The sequence below is a fragment of the Ranitomeya imitator genome, chromosome 1, assembly GCF_032444005.1.
Source record: "Ranitomeya imitator isolate aRanImi1 chromosome 1, aRanImi1.pri, whole genome shotgun sequence".
Classification (NCBI taxonomy): domain Eukaryota; kingdom Metazoa; phylum Chordata; class Amphibia; order Anura; family Dendrobatidae; genus Ranitomeya; species Ranitomeya imitator.
In genome coordinates this window covers 38,751,856-38,772,190 of record NC_091282.1, presented here as the reverse complement: position 1 = coordinate 38,772,190, position 20,335 = coordinate 38,751,856, and positions in this window count along the sequence as shown.

The following is a 20,335-nucleotide window of genomic DNA, read 5'->3' as shown; positions in this document are numbered from 1 at the left end:
GATGGGGACGGCAGAAACCATGCCGATCGGACTGGACTAACAGGATTAATATACAGCACTGGAGAACTTCAAAAAGTTTTTTGGGGGGGATTCAGGAGGTTATATAACCATTGCTGGACTGTAGCACAGGTGCTGATTAAGGTCATAGTAACATAGTAACATAGTAACATAGTTAGTAAGGCCGAAAAAAGACATTTGTCCATCCAGTTCAGCCTATATTCCATCATAATAAATCCCCAGATCTACGTCCTTCTACAGAACCTAATTGTATGATACAATATTGTTCTGCTCCAGGAAGACATCCAGGCCTCTCTTGAACCCCTCGACTGAGTTCGCCATCACCACCTCCTCAGGCAAGCAGTTCCAGATTCTCACTGCCCTAACAGTAAAGAATCCTCTTCTATGTTGGTGGAAAAACCTTCTCTCCTCCAGACGCAAAGAATGCCCCCTTGTGCCCGTCACCTTCCTTGGTATAAACAGATCCTCAGCGAGATATTTGTATTGTCCCCTTATATACTTATACATGGTTATTAGATCGCCCCTCAGTCGTCTTTTTTCTAGACTAAATAATCCTAATTTCGCTAATCTATCTGGGTATTGTAGTTCTCCCATCCCCTTTGTTAATTTTGTTGCCCTCCTTTGTACTCTCTCTAGTTCAATTATATCCTTCCTGAGCACCGGTGCCCAAAACTGGACACAGTACTCCATGTGTGGTCTAACTAGGGATTTGTACAGAGGCAGTATAATGCTCTCATCATGTGTATCCAGACCTCTTTTAATGCACCCCATGATCCTGTTTGCCTTGGCAGCTGCTGCCTGGCACTGGCTGCTCCAGGTAAGTTTATCATTAACTAGGATCCCCAAGTCCTTCTTCCTGTCAGATTTACCCAGTGGTTTCCCGTTCAGTGTGTAATGGTGATATTGATTCCTTCTTCCCATGTGTATAACCTTACATTTATCATTGTTAAACCTCATCTGCCACCTTTCAGCCCAAGTTTCCAACTTATCCAGATCCATCTGTAGCAGAATACCATCTTCTCTTGTATTAACTGCTTTACATAGTTTTGTATCATCTGCAAATATCGATATTTTACTGTGTAAACCTTCTACCAGATCATTAATGAATATGTTGAAGAGAACAGGTCCCAATACTGACCCCTGCGGTACCCCACTGGTCACAGCGACCCAGTTAGAGACTATACCATTTATAACCACCCTCTGCTTTCTATCACTAAGCCAGTTACTAACCCATTTACACACATTTTCCCCCAGACCAAGCATTCTCATTTTGTGTACCAACCTCTTGTGCGGCACGGTATCAAACGCTTTGGAAAAATCGAGATATACCACGTCCAATGACTCACCGTGGTCCAGTCTATAGCTTACCTCTTCATAAAAACTGATTAGATTGGTTTGACAGGAGCGATTTTTCATAAACCCATGCTGATATGGAGTTAAACAGTTATTCTCATTGAGATAATCCAGAATAACATCCCTCAGAAACCCTTCAAATATTTTACCAACAATAGAGGTTAGACTTACTGGCCTATAATTTCCAGGTTCACTTTTAGAGCCCTTTTTGAATATTGGCACCACATTTGCTATGCGCCAATCCTGTGGAACAGACCCCGTCGCTATAGAGTCCCTAAAAATAAGAAATAATGGTTTATCTATTACATTACTTAGTTCTCTTAGTACTCGTGGGTGTATGCCATCCGGACCCGGAGATTTATCTATTTTGATCTTATTTAGCCGGTTTCGCACCTCTTCTTGGGTTAGATTGGTGACCCTTAATATAGGGTTTTCATTGTTTCTTGGGATTTCACCTAGCATTTCATTTTCCGCCGTGAATACCGTGGAGAAGAAGGTGTTTAATATGTTAGCTTTTTCCTAGTCATCTACAACCATTCTTTCCTCACTATTTTTTAAGGGGCCTACATTTTCAGTTTTTATTCTTTTACTATTGATATAGTTGAAGAACAGTTTGGGATTAGTTTTACTCTCCTTAGCAATGTGCTTCTCTGTTTCCTTTTTGGCAGCTTTAATTAGTTTTTTAGATAAAGTATTTTTCTCCCTATAGTTTTTTAGAGCTTCAATGGTGCCATCCTGCTTTAGTAGTGCAAATGCTTTCTTTTTACTGTTAATTGCCTGTCTTACTTCTTTGTTTAGCCACATTGGGTTTTTCCTATTTCTAGTCCTTTTATTCCCACAAGGTATAAACCGCTTACACTGCCTATTTAGGATGTTCTTAAACATTTTCCATTTATTATCTGTATTCTTATTTCTGAGGATATTGTCCCAGTCTACCAGATTAAGGGCATCTCTAAGCTGGTCAAACTTTGCCTTCCTAAAGTTCAGTGTTTTTGTGACTCCCTGACAAGTCCCCCTAGTGAAAGACAGGTGAAACTGTACAATATTGTGGTCGCTATTTCCTAGATGCCCAACCACCTGCAGATTTGTTATTCTGTCAGGTCTATTAGATAGTATTAGGTCTAAAAGTGCTGCTCCTCTGGTTGGATTCTGCACCAATTGTGAAAGATAATTTTTCTTGGTTATTAGCAGAAACCTGTTGCCTTTATGGGTTTCACAGGTTTCTGTTTCCCAGTTAATATCCGGGTAGTTAAAGTCCCCCATAACCAGGACCTCATTATGGGTTGCAGCTTCATCTATCTGCTTTAGAAGTAGACTTTCCATGGTTTCTGTTATATTTGGGGGTTTGTAACAGACCCCAATGAGAATTTTGTTACCATTTTTCCCTCCATGAATTTCGACCCATATGGACTCGACATCCTCATTTCCTTCGCTAATATCCTCCCTTAAAGTGGACTTTAGACAAGACTTTACATAGAGACAAACCCCTCCTCCTCTCCGATTTTTACGATCCTTTCTAAACAGACTGTAACCCTGTAAGTTAACTGCCCAGTCATAGCTTTCATCTAACCATGTCTCGGTTATTCCCACTATGTCAAAGTTACCTGTAGATATTTCTGCTTCTAGTTCTTCCATCTTGTTTGTCAGGCTTCTGGCGTTTGCGAGCATGCAGTTTAGAGGATTTTGTTTTGTTCCAATCTCCTCGCTGTGGATTTACTTTAAGTTGACACAGGACAAAACTGATGACATGTTCTTTTAAGCAGCCACAGGTTTCAAGCAATGTGGGAAAGAAAAAGGATCTCTCTGCTGTCGAAGAGCGTCAAATAGTGCAATGCCTTGGAGAAAGTATGAAAACATTAAATATATCACGAAATCGTAAGCATGATCATCGTACTGCGTGCTGTGAACAGATTTGTAGCTGATGCACAGAACAGATGGGTTCGTGCGGATGAAGGCATAATGAGGAAGGTTTCTGCCAGACAAATTAATCCATTATCATTACATTGCAGCAGACAGATATTTGAAGTAGCTGGTGCCTTTGGGGTCCCGCGAGACTGCAATTGTGCACAAACATACTGTTCGGTCACCCCTAAACATTGCTCACAAGCAGGAATGGTTGTAGTGAGCCTGACATACATGAAAACTGATTTTAAAACATCCAATCATCCAACCCTGGATGGTCCAGATGGATGGAGTAGTTGATGGTTGGTGGACGGCCTCCGTGCCCCAAGAAGGTAGTAACAATGAGGTGGCGGAGTCATGTGGAGAGATCCCTTTAGGGTCCCTGAAGGTGTGAAAATGACCTCAACAAAGTATATAGAGTGTCTGACCACTTTCTTCCATGGTACAAAAACAAGAAATGTGTCATCTGGAACAAAAACATCTTCATGCTGACAATTCCCCATCTCATGCTGCCAAGAAAATCTCGGAGTATGGGCATGAAAGGAGATAAACTCATGGTGTGGCAACCATCCTCCCCTGACCTCAACCCTATAGAGAACCTTTGGAGTATCATCAAGCAGAAGATCTATGAGGGTGGGAGGCCGATCACATCAAAAGAGAAGCTCTGGGAGGAGATTCTGACATCCGGCAAAGAAATTCAAGCAGCAACATTCTAAAAATTCACTTGTTCATTGAAGGCAAGAATTGTGAAGGTGACATCAAAGAAAGGTCCTACGGTAACTTGTCCAGATAAGATATTTATGATCGAAAAAGCTTTTGATCTCAGTAAATTTGATCTCTAAATGCTGCAAATTCTACAAATGACAATTTTCAGTTCTTTACAACCTTTAAAATGATTGGAAACTTTATTGTGACTATTAATTTGGAACAGCAAATCTTGAGTTTTTTTAGTTTTGAAAAAAAAAAAAAAATCCTGTTATCGGTGGGAGGTTTGTCCAATAAAATGCGATTTATCCTCTAGTGATCAATGATTTGAACATTATACGCACTCAACTGCATCCACCATTTAGGAAAAATCTGAGAAAAAATAGCATTTGCGTAATAGTTTGGTCTCGGTGTGTTGCAAATTCTGGTCAGTTGCATTTTTTTATCCATAGTTATGTTGCCACCATTTTTGTGTATAGAAAGTCACTTAATCAGAGTTGCAAGTGGCCGTTCCCTGCATTAAAGGGGCTTTCTTATCTGAGAGAACCCTTTTAAAATGTGCCTGATCCTGCGATCAGAAGCCTCTGCCAGCCCAACCAGAAGACCATGGATTCCTAAAGCACAGGCGCCGCTCCTTCAGAGAGGTTCTCCGTTCTTTTTCATAGAAGGTGGTCCTGAGCAGGGGACCCCCTTTCATGATGTCTATATACCCTAAGGATAAATGGAGGCTTTCTTTATGACAATAGATGTCAATATCTTGGTCCCATGTCCATTGCTTCTTGGTGGCGAAGACTCCTTTCTCCTCTGGAAGTATACAAGTCAATGTACAATAAGAAAACTCTAATAACATTAGATCAAACATAGATCAAAAATTGTTTCCTGACGTCCATGCCATGTCCTCTCCATTCAGTAAAGTGTTAATAATGTCGCCGTGGTCTGCTGATCGACAAAAACGACAAAAACTTATCGGATAAACTTCCTGCCTTGTTATATTTCCTGCCGAACAAGAATCTTATTTAAAGGGGAACTCCACCTAAATGTCATCTAGAATTGTGAGACGATGAGATTGTCCACCATCCAGGACACATGCAGATCCTTTAGTCCTAGGACGCACTCCTTCAAGTCTCGATTGTGGACTCCGGGGCTCCCTCTGATGTCTTTTCATTTTGATGGCTTCTCCGTTATTACAGAGGAGAGCTGTCAAGTATAAAGATCTTCTTGGTCTCATTCAATGCTATGGACACAAATCTGAAATATCCGTCACTTCTAAGAATCTTCTTCCGCGTCGTCTTGAAATCCCGCAATCTTCTGCTTCTTGTTGCATACTCAACATACTCAACTCTGCTACATCGCTAGGCTCTGCTACATTGTTACTCTCTTGGCGCCTGACATATCCAGCCTTGCTATATCACTGAGTTCCTCCAACTATACCCATCTATGCTACATCGCTGAGCTCTGCTATGACTTCATTCTTCTGCCTTCTGACTTGCCCAGATCTACAACATTGCAGGACCCTTCTACATATTCAGTCAATGCCTTCCTCGCATACACAGCTCTGCTACATCACTGGGCTTTGCTACATTGTCACTTCTTTTCCTTAGATATCCAACTCTGCTATATGTCTGGATTCTGCTACATCACTATATTGGGTCTTCTGACCTACTCGACTCAGCTATATGACTGCACTCTCCATCAGGGCTTTAGTGAGCCTCCTGATCTACTCTGCTCTGCTACTAATGCTCTACTTCTCCAGTTGCCATCCCGTCTCTACAGCTTCTGTACGTCCAACTAGACCGCCACGCATGCTGGATTCCAACCCAATGGCTTTGAGGATCCACCTCACCAGGTGGGACATGATGTCTTCTACAATAAGGATGTCTTCCTATGTGTTAAGGAAGGCTTTTTGGCCCTAAGTCACCAGGGTTCAGTATGACTGCAGACTGTCATGGACAGCCATGCTTAAACCCCAACAGCCGGGATAGAAGCTGTGTCCATTCCCGACCATCATGCCCCTTAGATGCCACCATCAATAGCGACTTCATCAAATTAGATTCAGATTTGTGCAAACGTGTGTGAGCTGTGTAAAACTGGCCATACCGATTAGATGGCTGTCGGTCGAACGATGCTTCAACAAGTCTTTCGGCCGACGGCCATCTCAGCCGATCCTTCCATGCTTGGCCTCGCGCTACTGTGTCTCCTATGAGAAAATCGCCAACAGAAGTATCGGCCGGTGGCTTATCTCAGGGGAACAATCCAAAATCAGACATACGTGATGGACATCTCTCCAGACCACGAGACGGCCGGCACAGTGTCTGCTGAAGCCGGCGATATCGGAGAGTTCAGCCGACATTAGTCTGAAGTGTCTGGGGGGCTTAAACTTATTTGCTGATCCTCCTGCAGGGGTTTTATTAGTACTAACATTATTGTTTGCAAGAAGAGCCTCCACATAATCCATGAGCAGCTACTATCTCACAGTTTACACTGCGTCATCACTGACCCCGCTTATCACCTGGAGATGGAATCATTCGCAGACGACGGGAGGAAAGCTCTCCATCAATATTTGCCTTTATGATTGATGAGCCGCTCTATAGGTTTAGTGTGTCAGCTGAAATCTGGACATCATCTGCCCTGACACCTTGTAATATATGATAATGGATGTTTTGGATGATGTCCCAGCTGTGGCCAAAAGTTTGGAGATGGACACAGATTTTTTTATTTTTACCGTTTGCGGCGTCAGTGTTTTTCGATCTTTTAATCTCCGGTTACTGATGCACAATTCTCAGCATTACAGATGTTTTCACACCTTTATCGACAAATACATTGAGTTTATATAAAGCCTCAATATTTGCAGTGTTCGCCCTTATTTCTCCAGACTTCTGCCCTTCGCCCCGGCACCTGGATATTGACTTCTTGGCCAAATCCTGACCGTTGACCCGTTCTCATCTCACCAGTGGCAGCAGGAGTGTGCGCCCCCACAAGCGATATAGATAAAATACTATTTAGCATTGATTGTCATAATTCTCGATAATGGCGCGTTAAGATGAAAGGAAAGGTTTCCGTCACTTCCCGCGGACTGAAGAGCACAACACGAGGCTTATGGAACGCTGAGATCATCTACAGTTCTGTGACCTTTTTCCTGACTTGTGCACCACTGGTAGAACGTTTGTGGAACGCACCCGTTATTTCCTTTTTCTGGGACTTTATTCGACAGGCGTACTTGTGGTGGACCCATTCTTTGCGCTTTCACACTTCTAACTGTAGCGCTCTGTAATGGGGTGTTCTGGTGTGGACCCTCTTTACTCCTGATGACCCTCTCTTAGTGGGAGGGGAAACGCTTTGCGATTTAGATAAATATACTTATGCTATATACCATAGAATAGGGGATATTTTTGAGGTGGAGCAACCTATTAATTATTGGATATTTATCGTTTTCATCTGAGGTGGTGTTCATGCGAATTATGTTAAGACTCAGGGCTGACCGAGGGATTTTTAGGGTCAGTAGATGATGAGTGAGGGCACCATTTGGTTTTTAAGAGGTTTTCTCACTGTGAGACGCCCTGTCTAAAATAGTAGACAGTTGCCTACACCTAGAGTATATCACAAAAGTGAGTACACCCCTCAAATATTTGTAAATATTTTATTATATATTTTCATGGAACTACACTGAGTATCTGACACTGATACAATATACAGTAGTCGGTATACAGCATGTATAACAGTGTTAGTTTTGTGCCCTCTAAAACACTCAACACACAGCTATTAATGTCTAAACCACTGGCAACAAACGCGAGTACATCCCTAAGTGAAAATGGACAAATTGTGCCCTAAGTGTCAATATTTTGTGTGGCCACCATTATTTTCAAGCATTGCCTTAACTCTCTTGGCCATGGAGGTCACTAGAGCTTCACCGGTGGCCACCGGAATCGGCTTCCCTTCTCCATGGCAACATCATGGAGCTGGTGGATGATCGAGAACTTGCGCTTCTCCACCTTCCCTTTGAAGATGCCCCACAGAGGCTCAATATGGTTTAGGTCTTGAGACATGCTTGGCGAGTCCAGCACTTTACATGCGGTTTCTTTAGCAAGGCGTTGGTGGTCATCTTGGAGGTGTTTGGGGCCCATATGTTGGAATACTGCCCTGCAGCCCAGTTTCTGAAGGGAGAGGATCATAGTCTGCTTCAGTACGTCACAGTCATGTTGGCATTCATGGTTCCCTCAATGAATTGTAGCCCCCCACAGCCAGCAGCACTCAACCAGCCCCAAACCATGACACTGCCACCACCATGCTTGACTGTAGGCAAGACACACTTGTCTTTGTCTTCTTCACTTGGCTGCCACCACATATGCTATCTTGGTCTCAGAGGTGTAGCTAGGGTTTTGGATCAGTGGGGCTAAGCTTCTGAGTGGGCCCCTAACCAGGTAACCGTCATTACAGTGTGGATGTGATGTGGAGGCATGTGACGCTCTATCACCACTGTGGATGTGATGTGGGGTCATGCGACGCTTTATCACCACTGTGGATGTGATGTGGGGTCATGCAATGCTCTATCACCACTGTGGATGTGATGTGGGGTCATGCGACGCTTTATCACCACTGTGGATGTGATGTGGGGTCATGCAATGCTCTATCACCACTGTGGATGTGATGTGGGGTCATGCGACGCTTTATCACCACTGTGGATGTGATGTGGGGGCAGGGAATGGAGTGAAATTCAGGAAAGGTAGAAATAAAGAACTAAATGTACAGGGGTAATGTATATCACAACACGGCACAAATTAGTTTGAAAGAAAATGTGGATTTCGGGGTCAGGCAATATCTCAGGATTTCGTTCCTTGTCTGAAGCACTGCACTATATGAGGCTTTTCAGCAGCAGAAATCCTTTTTCTTTCCGATACTGCTTGAAACCTGTGGCTACCTATGTAGAACGCCCTGAAGGAGTTTTCCTTTAATTGAGCACCTGAGAACTAATTATCACAGATGTATGAGATTGATTTCAGCGATCCAGAGACACCAAACATCCGTGAGATCATATGAAAAACAAAAATTATTTTTTTTTAGGACGCTTAGAATCAAATTTGCATAATAATTTGGAACGTGGTGTAGATCTGACTGCTGAGACCCCCGGGGGTCTCCTGTCCCTGTATGGCTACAGTGTGCACCACTGCTGTTTAATTTATTCTTAGACAGAAAAATCCTACTACAGAGCGAGTGAAAAGGCTTCTCACCTTATATTTATGGCAGATACATAGGATATTTACTATGCTCTTACATAGCACTAATACACTGTGATCCAAATTATTATGGAAATTGTATTTAACCCCTTTACCCCCGAGGGTGGTTTGCACGTTAATGACCGGGCCAAATTTTACAATTTTGACCACTGTCCCTTTATGAGGTTATAACTCTGGAACGCTTCAACGGATCCTAGTGATTCTAACATTGTTTTCTCGTGACATATTGTACTTCATGATATTGGTAAAATTTCTTCGATATAACTTGCGTTTATTTGTGAAAAAATGGAAATTTGGTGAAAATTTAGAAAATTTCATAATTTTCCAACTTTGAATTTTTATGCAATTATATCACAGAGTTATGTCACACAAAATACTTAATAAGTAACATTTCCCACATGTCTACTTTACATCAGCACAATTTTGGAACCAAAATTTTTTTTTTTTGTTAGGGAGTTATAAGGGTTAAAAGTTGACCAGCAATTTCTCATTTTTACACCATTTTTTTTTAGGGACCACATCACATTTGAAGTCATTTTGAGGGGTCTATATAATGGAAAATACCCAAGTGTGACACCATTCTAAAAACTGCACCCCTCATGGTGCTCAAAACCACATTCAAGAAGTTTATTAACCCTTCTGGTGTTTCACAGGAATTTTTGGAATGTTTAAATAAAAATTAACATTTAACTTTCTTTCACAAAAAATTTAATTCAGATCCAATTTGTTTTATTTTACCAAGGGTAACAGGAGAAAATGGACCCCAAAAGTTGTTATACAATTTGTCCTGAGTACGCTGATACCCCATATGTGGTGGTAAACTACTGTTTGGGCGCATGGCAGAGCTCGGAAGGGAAGGAGCGCCGTTTGACTTTTCAATGCAAAATTGACTGCAATTGAGATGGGACGCCATGTCGCGTTTGGAGAGCCACTGATGTGCCTAAATATTGAAACCCCCCACAACTGACACCATTTTGGAAAGTAGACCCCCTAAGGAACTTATCTAGATGTGTGGTGAGCACTTTGACCCACCAAGTGCTTCACAGAAATTTATAATGCAGAGCCAAAAAAATAAAAAATCATATTTTTTCACAGAAATGATCTTTTCACCCCCAATTTTTTTATTTTCCCAAGGGTAAGAGAAGAAATTGGACCCCAAAATTTGTTGTCCAATTTGTTCTGAGTACACTGATACCCCATATGTGGGGGGAACCACCGTTTGGGTGCATGGAAGGTCTCGGAAGAGAAGGAGCGCCATTTGGAATGCAGACTTAGATGGAATGGTCTGCAGGCGTCACATTGCGTTTGCAGAGCCCCTAATGTAATTAAACAGTAGAAACCCCCCACCAGTGACCCCATATTGGAAACTAGACCCCCCAGGGAACTTATCTAGATGTGTTGTGAGAACTTTGAGCCCCAAGTGTTTCACTACAGTTTATCGTGAGAACAAAAAATCTTTTTTTTCCCCACAAAAATTATTTTTTAGCCCCCAGTTTTGTATTTTCCCAAGGGTAACAGGAGAAATTGGACCCCAATAGTTGTTGTCCAATTTGTCCTGAGTACGCTGATACCCCATATGTTGGGGTAAACCCCTGTTTGGGCACACGGGAGAGCTCGGAAGGGAAGGAGCACTGTTTTACTTTTTCAACGCAGAATTGGCTGGAATTGAGATCGGACGCCATGTTGCGTTTGGAGAGCCCCTGATGTGCCTAAACAGTGGAAACCCCCCAATTATAACTGAAACCCTAACACACCCCTAACCTCAACGGCAACCCTAACCACACCTCTAACCCAGACACACCCCTAACTCTAATCCCAACCCTAAATGTAATCCAAACCCTAACCCTAGCCCTAACCCTAACGGGAAAATGGAAATAAATACACTAAGGGGGTGATGAAGGGGGGTTTGATTTACTTTTATAGCGGGTTTTTTAGCGGATTTTTATGATTGGCAGCCGTCACACACTGAAAGACGCTTTTTATTGCAAAAAATATTTTCTGCGTTACCACATTTTGAGAGCTATAATTTTTCCATATTTTGGTCCACAGAGTCAGGTGAGGTCTTGTTTTTTTGTGGGACGAGTTGACGTTGTCATTGGTAATATCTTCGGGCACGTGACATTTTTTGATCACTTTTAATTCCGATTTTTGTGAGGAAGAATGACCAAAAACCAGCTATTCATGAATTTCATTTGGGGGAGGCGTTTATACCGTTCCGCGTTTTTTTTAAATTGATAAAGCAGTTTTAATCTTCGGGTCAGTACGATTACAGCGATACCTCATTTATATCATTTTTTTATGTTTTGGCGCTTTTATACGATAAAAACTATTTTATAGAAAAAATAATTATTTTTGCATCGCTTTATTCTGAGGACTATAACTTTTTTATTTTTTCGCTGATGATGCTGTATGGCGGCTCGTTTTTTGCGGGACAAGATGACGTTTTCAGCGGTACCATAGTTATTTATATCCGTCTTTTTGATCGCGTGTTATTCTACTTTTTGCTTGGCGGTATGAGAATAAAGCGTTTTTTGCCTCTTTTTTTTACGGTGTTCACTGAAGGGGTTAACTAGTGGGACAGTTTTATAGGTCGGGTCGTTACAGACGCGGCGATACTAAATATGCGTACTTTTGTTTTTTTAAAAATTTATTTAAAGAAATGTATTTATAGGAACAATATATATATTTTTGTTGGTGGGAAATTTTTTTTTTTTTTTACACATGTGAATATATATATATTTTTTTTACACTATAACATTGCCCCGGGGGGGGGGGGGGGGGGGTGGCATCATGTTATAGTGTAAGATCGCTGATCTGACACTTTGCTGTGCACTGTGTCAGATCGGCGCAGTGAAGCCTCCTCCCTGCAGGACCCGGATGCCGTGGCCATTTTGGATCCGGCCTGCAGGGAGGAGGAGGTAAGAGACCCTCAAAGCAATGCGATTACATCGCGTTGCTCAGGGGGTCTCAGGGAAGCACGCAGGGAGCCCCCTCCCTGCGCAATGTTTCTCTATACCGCCGGAACACCGCGATCATGTGTGATCGCAGTGTGCCGGGGGTTAATGTGCCAGGGACGGTCCGTGACCGCTCCTGGCACATAGTGCTGGATGTCAGCTGCGATAGTCAGCTAGCACCCGGCCCCGCTTTCCCCGTGAGCGCGGCCGATCGCGCTGAACTTACTATTCCGTCCTTGGGAATTAGGGCCCACCCCACATGGACGGAATAGTACGTCCAATGACAGAAAGGGGTTAAGTGTCATAAAGATTTTTAATTGTTTTGTTTTTTAAATAAACTTGTGGATGGTATTGTGTCTCAGGGCTCAATGGATCACTGGAATCAATCTTGGGCCGCCGTCACACTTGCGAGTTTTACGGACGTAAGAGCGCAGAAAATACGTCCGTAAAACTCGCAAAACAAACGTCCCAATTATTCTCTATGCCCCTGCTCCTATCTGCTGTATTTTACTGATCAGTATTATACGGCTTTCTACGGCCGTAGAAAATCGCAGCATGCTGCGTTTGTCACCGTATTGTGCAAAAAAAAAAAAATCGCCAATGAAAGTCTATGGAAGCCCCAAATTACACACGGACAAGCAGTGTGACTTGCAAGAAATACGCAGCGGTGTTAGAGAGAAAAGCCGGTAATTCAATGCGGTGTACAGTAAAATCACACTGACAGGTTACAGTAGAATAGGTAGAATAAATGTGTACACATAGAATAGGTGTATATATATATATATATATATATATATATATATATATATATATATATATATATATATCAGTGTGCCACATATATGTATATATATTAATATTTCATCCAGCGCTAGATAGCTTTAAAGCCGGTAATTCAATTGCCGGCTTTTGCTTTCTCCTTCCTAAACCCGACATGATATGAGACCTGGTTTACATACAGTAAACCATCTCATATCACCTTTTTTTTTTGCATATTCCACACTACTAATGTCAGTAGTGTGTATGTGCAAAATTTGGCCGTTCTATCTACTAAATTAAAGGGTTAAATGGCGGAAAAAACTGGCGTGGGCTCCCGCGCAATTTTCTCCGCCAGAGTAGTAAAGCCAGTGACTGAGGGCAGATATTAATAGCCTGGAGAGGGTCCATGGAAATTGGCCCCCCCCTGGCTAAAAACACCTGCCCCCAGCCACCCCAGAAAAGGCACATCTGGAAGATGCGCCTATTCTGGCACTTGGCCACTCTCTTCCCATTCCTGTGTAGCGGTGGGATATGGGGTAATGAAGGGTTAATGCCACCTTGCTATTGTAAGGTGACATTAAGCCAAATTAATAATGGAGAGGCGTCAATTATGACACCTATCCATTATTAATCCAATACTAGTAAAGGGTTAAAAAATACACAAACACATTATTAAAAAGTATTTTAATGAACAAAAATCACAAAGGTTGTTGTAATATTTTATTCAACGCTCAATCCACTCACTGAAGACCCTCGATCTGTAACAAAAAAAAAATAATAAACCAACAATATACATACCTTCCGCAGATCTGTAACGTCCAACGATGTAAATCCTTCTGAAGGGGTTAAAATATTTTGCATCCACGAGCTCTGCTAATGCAGCTGCTCCTGGCTGTAAAACCCCGGAGAATGAAGGTAAAGTAGGTCAATGACCTATATTTACCTGCATTTGCGGTGAGGCGCCCTCTGCTGGCTGTTCCTAGATCGTGGGAACTTTCCTAGAAAGCTCCCAGGCTCGAGTTCATATGAGGACAACCAGCAGAGGGCGCCTCTTATGAACTCGAGCCTGGGAGCTTTCTAGGAAAGTTACCACGATCTAGGAACAACCATCAGAGGGCGCCTCACCGCAAATGAAGGTAAATATAGGTCAATGACCTACTTTACCTACATTCTCCGGGGTTTTGCAGCCACGAACAACGTTGCATTAGCAAAGCTCGTGGCTGCAAAATATTTTAACCCCTTCAGATGGATTTACATCGTTGGACATTACAGATGTTCGGAAGGTAAGGATATTGTTGGTTTATTTTTTTTTTTGGTTACAGAACGAGGGTCTTCAGTGATTGGATTGGGCGTTGAATAAATTATTACAACAACCTTTGTGTTTATTTCATTAAAATAATTTTTAATATTGTGTTTGTGTTTTTTTAACCCTTTACTAGTATTGGATTAATAATGGATAGGTGTCATAATTGACGCCTCTCCATTATTAATTTGGCTTAATGTCACCTTACAATAGCAAGGTGGCATTAACCCTTCATTACCCCATATCCCACCGCTACACGGGAATGGGAAGAGAGTGGCCAAGTGCCAGAATAGGCGCATCTTCCAGATGTGCCTTTTCTGGGGTGGCTGGAGGCAGATGTTTTTAGCCAGGGGGGGGCCAATAACCGTGGACCCTCTCCAGGCTATTAATATCTGGCCCTCAGTCACTGGCTTTACTGCTCTGGCGGAGAAAATTGCGCGGGAGCCCACGCCAATTTTTTCCGCCATTTAACCCTTTAATTTAGTAGATAGAACGGCCAAATTTTGCACATACACACTACTAACATTAGTAGTGTGGAATATGCAAAAAAAATGGGGACAGGAGATGGTTTACTGTATGTAACCATGTCTCATATCATGTCGGGTTTAGGAAGGAGAAAGCAAAAGCCGGTAATTGAATTACCGGCCTTAAAGCTATCTAGCGCTGTATGAAGTAATAATATATATACATATATGTGTCTAATGACATATATATATATATATATATATATATATATTTTTTTTTTTTTACACATGGATCCCTTGTAAAGCCGTATGTTGGTTTGGCAAGCCTGCGAGAAAAACACGCAGTACGGATGCCATACGGATTACATACGGAGGATGCCATGCGCAAAATATGCTGACACACCCTGCCTACGGAGGAGCTACGGACCACTTTTTTGGGGACTTTTGAGCGTATTACGGCCGTAACATACGGACCGTATTGTCTTACGCCAAGTGTGACACCGGCCTTAAACACGTGATAATTAGTTTTCCAGGTGATTCTAATTAAAGGAAAACTACTTAAAAATTATGTGAAGAGATTTGTGACAAACAGAGCACAGACAGAGTTCATGCAGATAAAGGCATAATGAGGAAGGTGTCTGCCAGACAAATTCATGGGATTAAGAGAGCAGCTGCCAAAATACCATTACAAAGCAGCAAACAGTTATTTGAAGCTGCTGGTGCCTCTGGAGTCCCTCGAACCTCAAGGTGTAGGATCCTTCATAGGCTTGCTGTGGTGCATAGACCTAATATTCAGCCAACCCTAAGCAGTGTTCATGAGCAGAAACGGTCGCATTGGGCCCAGACATACATGAAGACTAATTTCCAAATAGTCTTGTTTACTGATGAATGTCAAGCAACCCTGGATGGTCCAGATGGATGGAGTAGTGGATGGTGGGTGGATGGCCACCATGTCCCAACAAGGCTGCGACGTGAGCAAGGAGGTGGAGGAGTCATGTTTTGGGCCGGAATCATGGGGAAACAGCTGGTAGGGCCCTTTAAGGTTCCTGAAGGTGTGAAAATGACCTCTGCAAAGTAAATAGCATTTATGACAGACAACTTCCTTCCATGGTCTAAAAAGCAGAAACGTGCCTTCAGGAGCAAAATCATCTTCATGCTGACAATGCCCCATCTCATGCTGCAAAGAAACCTCCGAGTCATTGGCTGCTATGGGCATAAAAGGAGATAAACTCATGGTGTGGCCACCATCTTCCCCTGACCTCAACCCTATAGAGAACCTTTGGAGTATCATCAAGCAAAAGGTCTATGAGGGTGGGAGGCAGTTCACATCAAAACAGCAGCTCTGGGAGGGAAGAAATACAAGCAGAAACTCTCCAAAAACTCACAAGTTCAATGGGTGCAAGAATTGTGAAGGTGACATCAAAGAAGGCTCCTATGTTAACATGTAACTTGGCCTGTTAGGAGGTTTTGGAGTTAAATAGCTTTTTTGTTCAGTGAATGTGACCTAATGCTGCAAATTCCACAAATGAGCATTTTCAGTTCTTTAAAACATCAAATGTCTAGAAATTCTACTGTGCCTAATAATTTGGCACAGTGCATTTTGAGTTTTTATTCATTTTGGAGATTATACTGTTATCATTGGGAGGTTTCTTCAATAAAATTCGATGTATAATCTAACGGGTGATGACCTTTATTAGACTGACTGTCATTTGTACCGACCATTTAGGAAAATCCGAGAAAAATATCATTTGCATAATAATTTGGAACACCGTGTAATTCCACAGCTTTACACACATTATCATCGCTGTCCCCATTGCGGCTCACAATCTACATTCCCTATCAGTATGTCTTTGGAGTGTGGGAGGAAACCGGAGAACCTGGAGGAAACCCACACAAACACAGAGAGAACATACAAACTGATTGCAGGATTCGTCCTTAGTGGGATTCGCAGTTCAACAAAATGAGGTGGAGGGGTGAGGTGACTGGGACAGGGGATGTGTGGATTTTCCTTAAGCTGGGGGGTGTGACAAATTTCTAATTTGGAAATAAAAGCCTATTCTAGGGATAACTACATGTTTACATTAGAAAACTGCAGAACTTTCTCCAAATGTTTTACCATTCAGTCTCTTCAATTTGATTCCGCTGCCCCCTGGTGGATTAGAATTGGGTATTACAGTTGCTTGCATATTACAGGTTTTCAGGAGAGCTCTGCTGCCCTCTGGTGGATGTTGGATATCTTAATGCTGTTCACCTTTGCAGATTGCAATTCATTACCTGATGGCCATTAATAATAATAAATCATCTCTACTTATACTGCACCAATATATATACTATATAATCTAAGGGTCACTTCCGTCTGTCTGTCTTTCTGTCTGTCACAGATATTCATTGGTCGCGGCCTCTATCTGTCATGAAATCCAAGTCGCTGATTGTTTTGCCGCGACCAATCAGCGACGGTCACAGTCCGGAAGAAAATGGCCGCTCCTTACTCCCCGCAGTCAGTACCTGGTGCCCGCATACTTCCCTCCGGTCAGCGCTCACACAGGGTTAATGGCAGTGTTGACCGAGGTGTAACGCACTCGGTTAACGCTGCTATTAACCCTGTGTGACCAACTTTTTACTATTCATCCTGCCTATGCAGCATGAATAGTAAAAATATCTAATATAGTAACATAGTAACATAGTTAGTAAGGCCGAAAAAAGACATTTGTCCATCCAGTTCAGCCTATATTCCATCATAATAAATCCCCAGATCTACGTCCTTCTACAGAACCTAATAATTGTATGATACAATATTGTTCTGCTCCAGGAAGACATCCAGGCCTCTCTTGAACCCCTCGACTGAGTTCGCCATCACCACCTCCTCAGGCAAGCAATTCCAGATTCTCACTGCCCTAACAGTAAAGAATCCTCTTCTATGTTGGTGGAAAAACCTTCTCTCCTCCAGACGCAAAGAATGCCCCCTTGTGCCCGTCACCTTCCTTGGTATAAACAGATCCTCAGCGAGATATTTGTATTGTCCCCTTATATACTTATACATGGTTATTAGATCGCCCCTCAGTCGTCTTTTTTCTAGACTAAATAATCCTAATTTCGCTAATCTATCTGGGTATTGTAGTTCTCCCATCCCCTTTATTAATTTTGTTGCCCTCCTTTGTACTCTCTCTAGTTCCATTATATCCTTCCTGAGCACCGGTGCCCAAAACTGGACACAGTACTCCATGTGCGGTCTAACTAGGGATTTGTACAGAGGCAGTATAATGCTCTCATCATGTGTATCCAGACCTCTTTTAATGCACCCCATGATCCTGTTTGCCTTGGCAGCTGCTGCCTGGCACTGGCTGCTCCAGGTAAGTTTATCATTAACTAGGATCCCCAAGTCCTTCTCCCTGTCAGATTTACCCAGTGGTTTCCCGTTCAGTGTGTAATGGTGATATTGATTCCTTCTTCCCATGTGTATAACCTTACATTTATCATTGTTAAACCTCATCTGCCACCTTTCAGCCCAAGTTTCCAACTTATCCAGATCCATCTGTAGCAGAATACTATCTTCTCTTGTATTAACTGCTTTACATAGTTTTGTATCATCTGCAAATATCGATATTTTACTGTGTAAACCTTCTACCAGATCATTAATGAATATGTTGAAGAGAACAGGTCCCAATACCGACCCCTGCGGTACCCCACTGGTCACAGCGACCCAGTTAGAGACTATACCATTTATAACCACCCTCTGCTTTCTATCACTAAGCCAGTTACTAACCCATTTACACACATTTTCCCCCAGACCAAGCATTCTCATTTTGTGTACCAACCTCTTGTGCGGCACGGTATCAAACGCTTTGGAAAAATCGAGATATACCACGTCCAATGACTCACCGTGGTCCAGCCTATAGCTTACCTCTTCATAAAAACTGATTAGATTGGTTTGACAGGAGCGATTTCTCATAAACCCATGCTGATATGGAGTTAAACAGTTATTCTCATTGAGATAATCCAGAATAACATCCCTCAGAAACCCTTCAAATATTTTACCAACAATAGAGGTTAGACTTACTGGCCTATAATTTCCAGATTCACTTTTAGAGCCCTTTTTGAATATTGGCACCACATTTGCTATGCGCCAGTCCTGCGGAACAGACCCTGTCGCTATAGAGTCCCTAAAAATAAGAAATAATGGTTTATCTATTACATTACTTAGTTCTCTTAGTACTCGTGGGTGTATGCCATCCGGACCCGGAGATTTATCTATTTTAATCTTATTTAGCCGGTTTCGCACCTCTTCTTGGGTTAGATTGGTGACCCTTAATATAGGGTTTTCATTGTTTCTTGGGATTTCACCTAGCATTTCATTTTCCACCGTGAATACCGTGGAGAAGAAGGTGTTTAATATGTTAGCTTTTTCCTCGTCATCTACAACCATTCTTTCCTCACTATTTTTTAAGGGGCCTACATTTTCAGTTTTTATTCTTTTACTATTGATATAGTTGAAGAACACTTTGGGATTAGTTTTACTCTCCTTAGCAATGTGCTTCTCTGTTTCCTTTTTGGCAGCTTTAATTAGTTTTTTAGATAAAGTATTTTTCTCCCTATAGTTTTTTAGAGCTTCAATGGTGCCATCCTGCTTTAGTAGTGCAAATGCTTTCTTTTTACTGTTAATTGCCTGTCTTACTTCTTTGTTTAGCCACATTGGGTTTTTCCTATTTCTAGTCCTTTTATTCCCACAAGGTATAAACCGCTTACACTGCCTATTTAGGATGTTCTTAAACATTTCCCATTTATTATCTGTATTCTCATTTCTGAGGATATTGTCCCAGTCTACCAGATTAAGGGCATCTCTAAGCTGGTCAAACTTTGCCTTCCTAAAGTTCAATGTTTTTGTGACTCCCTGACAAGTCCCCCTAGTGAAAGACAGGTGAAACTGCACAATATTGTGGTCGCTATTTCCTAAATGCCCAACCACCTGCAGATTTGTTATTCTGTCAGGTCTATTAGATAGTATTAGGTCTAAAAGTGCTGCTCCTCTGGTTGGATTCTGCACCAATTGTGAAAGATAATTTTTCTTGGTTATTAGCAGAAACCTGTTGCCTTTATGGGTTTCACAGGTTTCTGTTTCCCAGTTAATATCCGGGTAGTTAAAGTCCCCCATAACCAGGACCTCATTATGGGTTGCAGCTTCATCTATCTGCTTTAGAAGTAGACTTTCCATGCTTTCTGTTAATGTTAAAAATAATAAAAAAATAGTTACATACTCACCCTCCGGAGCCCCCGGATCGAGGTGGCCGGTTACCGATGCTCCTCGCGACGCCCCGGTGACCGCTCCATGCATTGCGGTCTTGCGAGATGACGTGCGGTCTCGCGAGACAGCTACGTCATCATCTCGTGACACCGCAATGCACTCTTCAGACTGGAGCGCGCGAGGAGCATCGGTAACCGGCCGCTTCGATCCCGAGGCTCCAGATGGTGAGTATGTAACTCTTATTTTAATTTTTTTAACAGGGATATGATGCATACTACGTGGCTGGGCAATACACTACGTGGCTGGGCAATACACTACGTGGCTGGGCAATACACTACGTGGCTGGGCAATACACTACGTGGCTGGGCAATACACTACGTGGCTGGGCAATACACTACGTGGCTGGG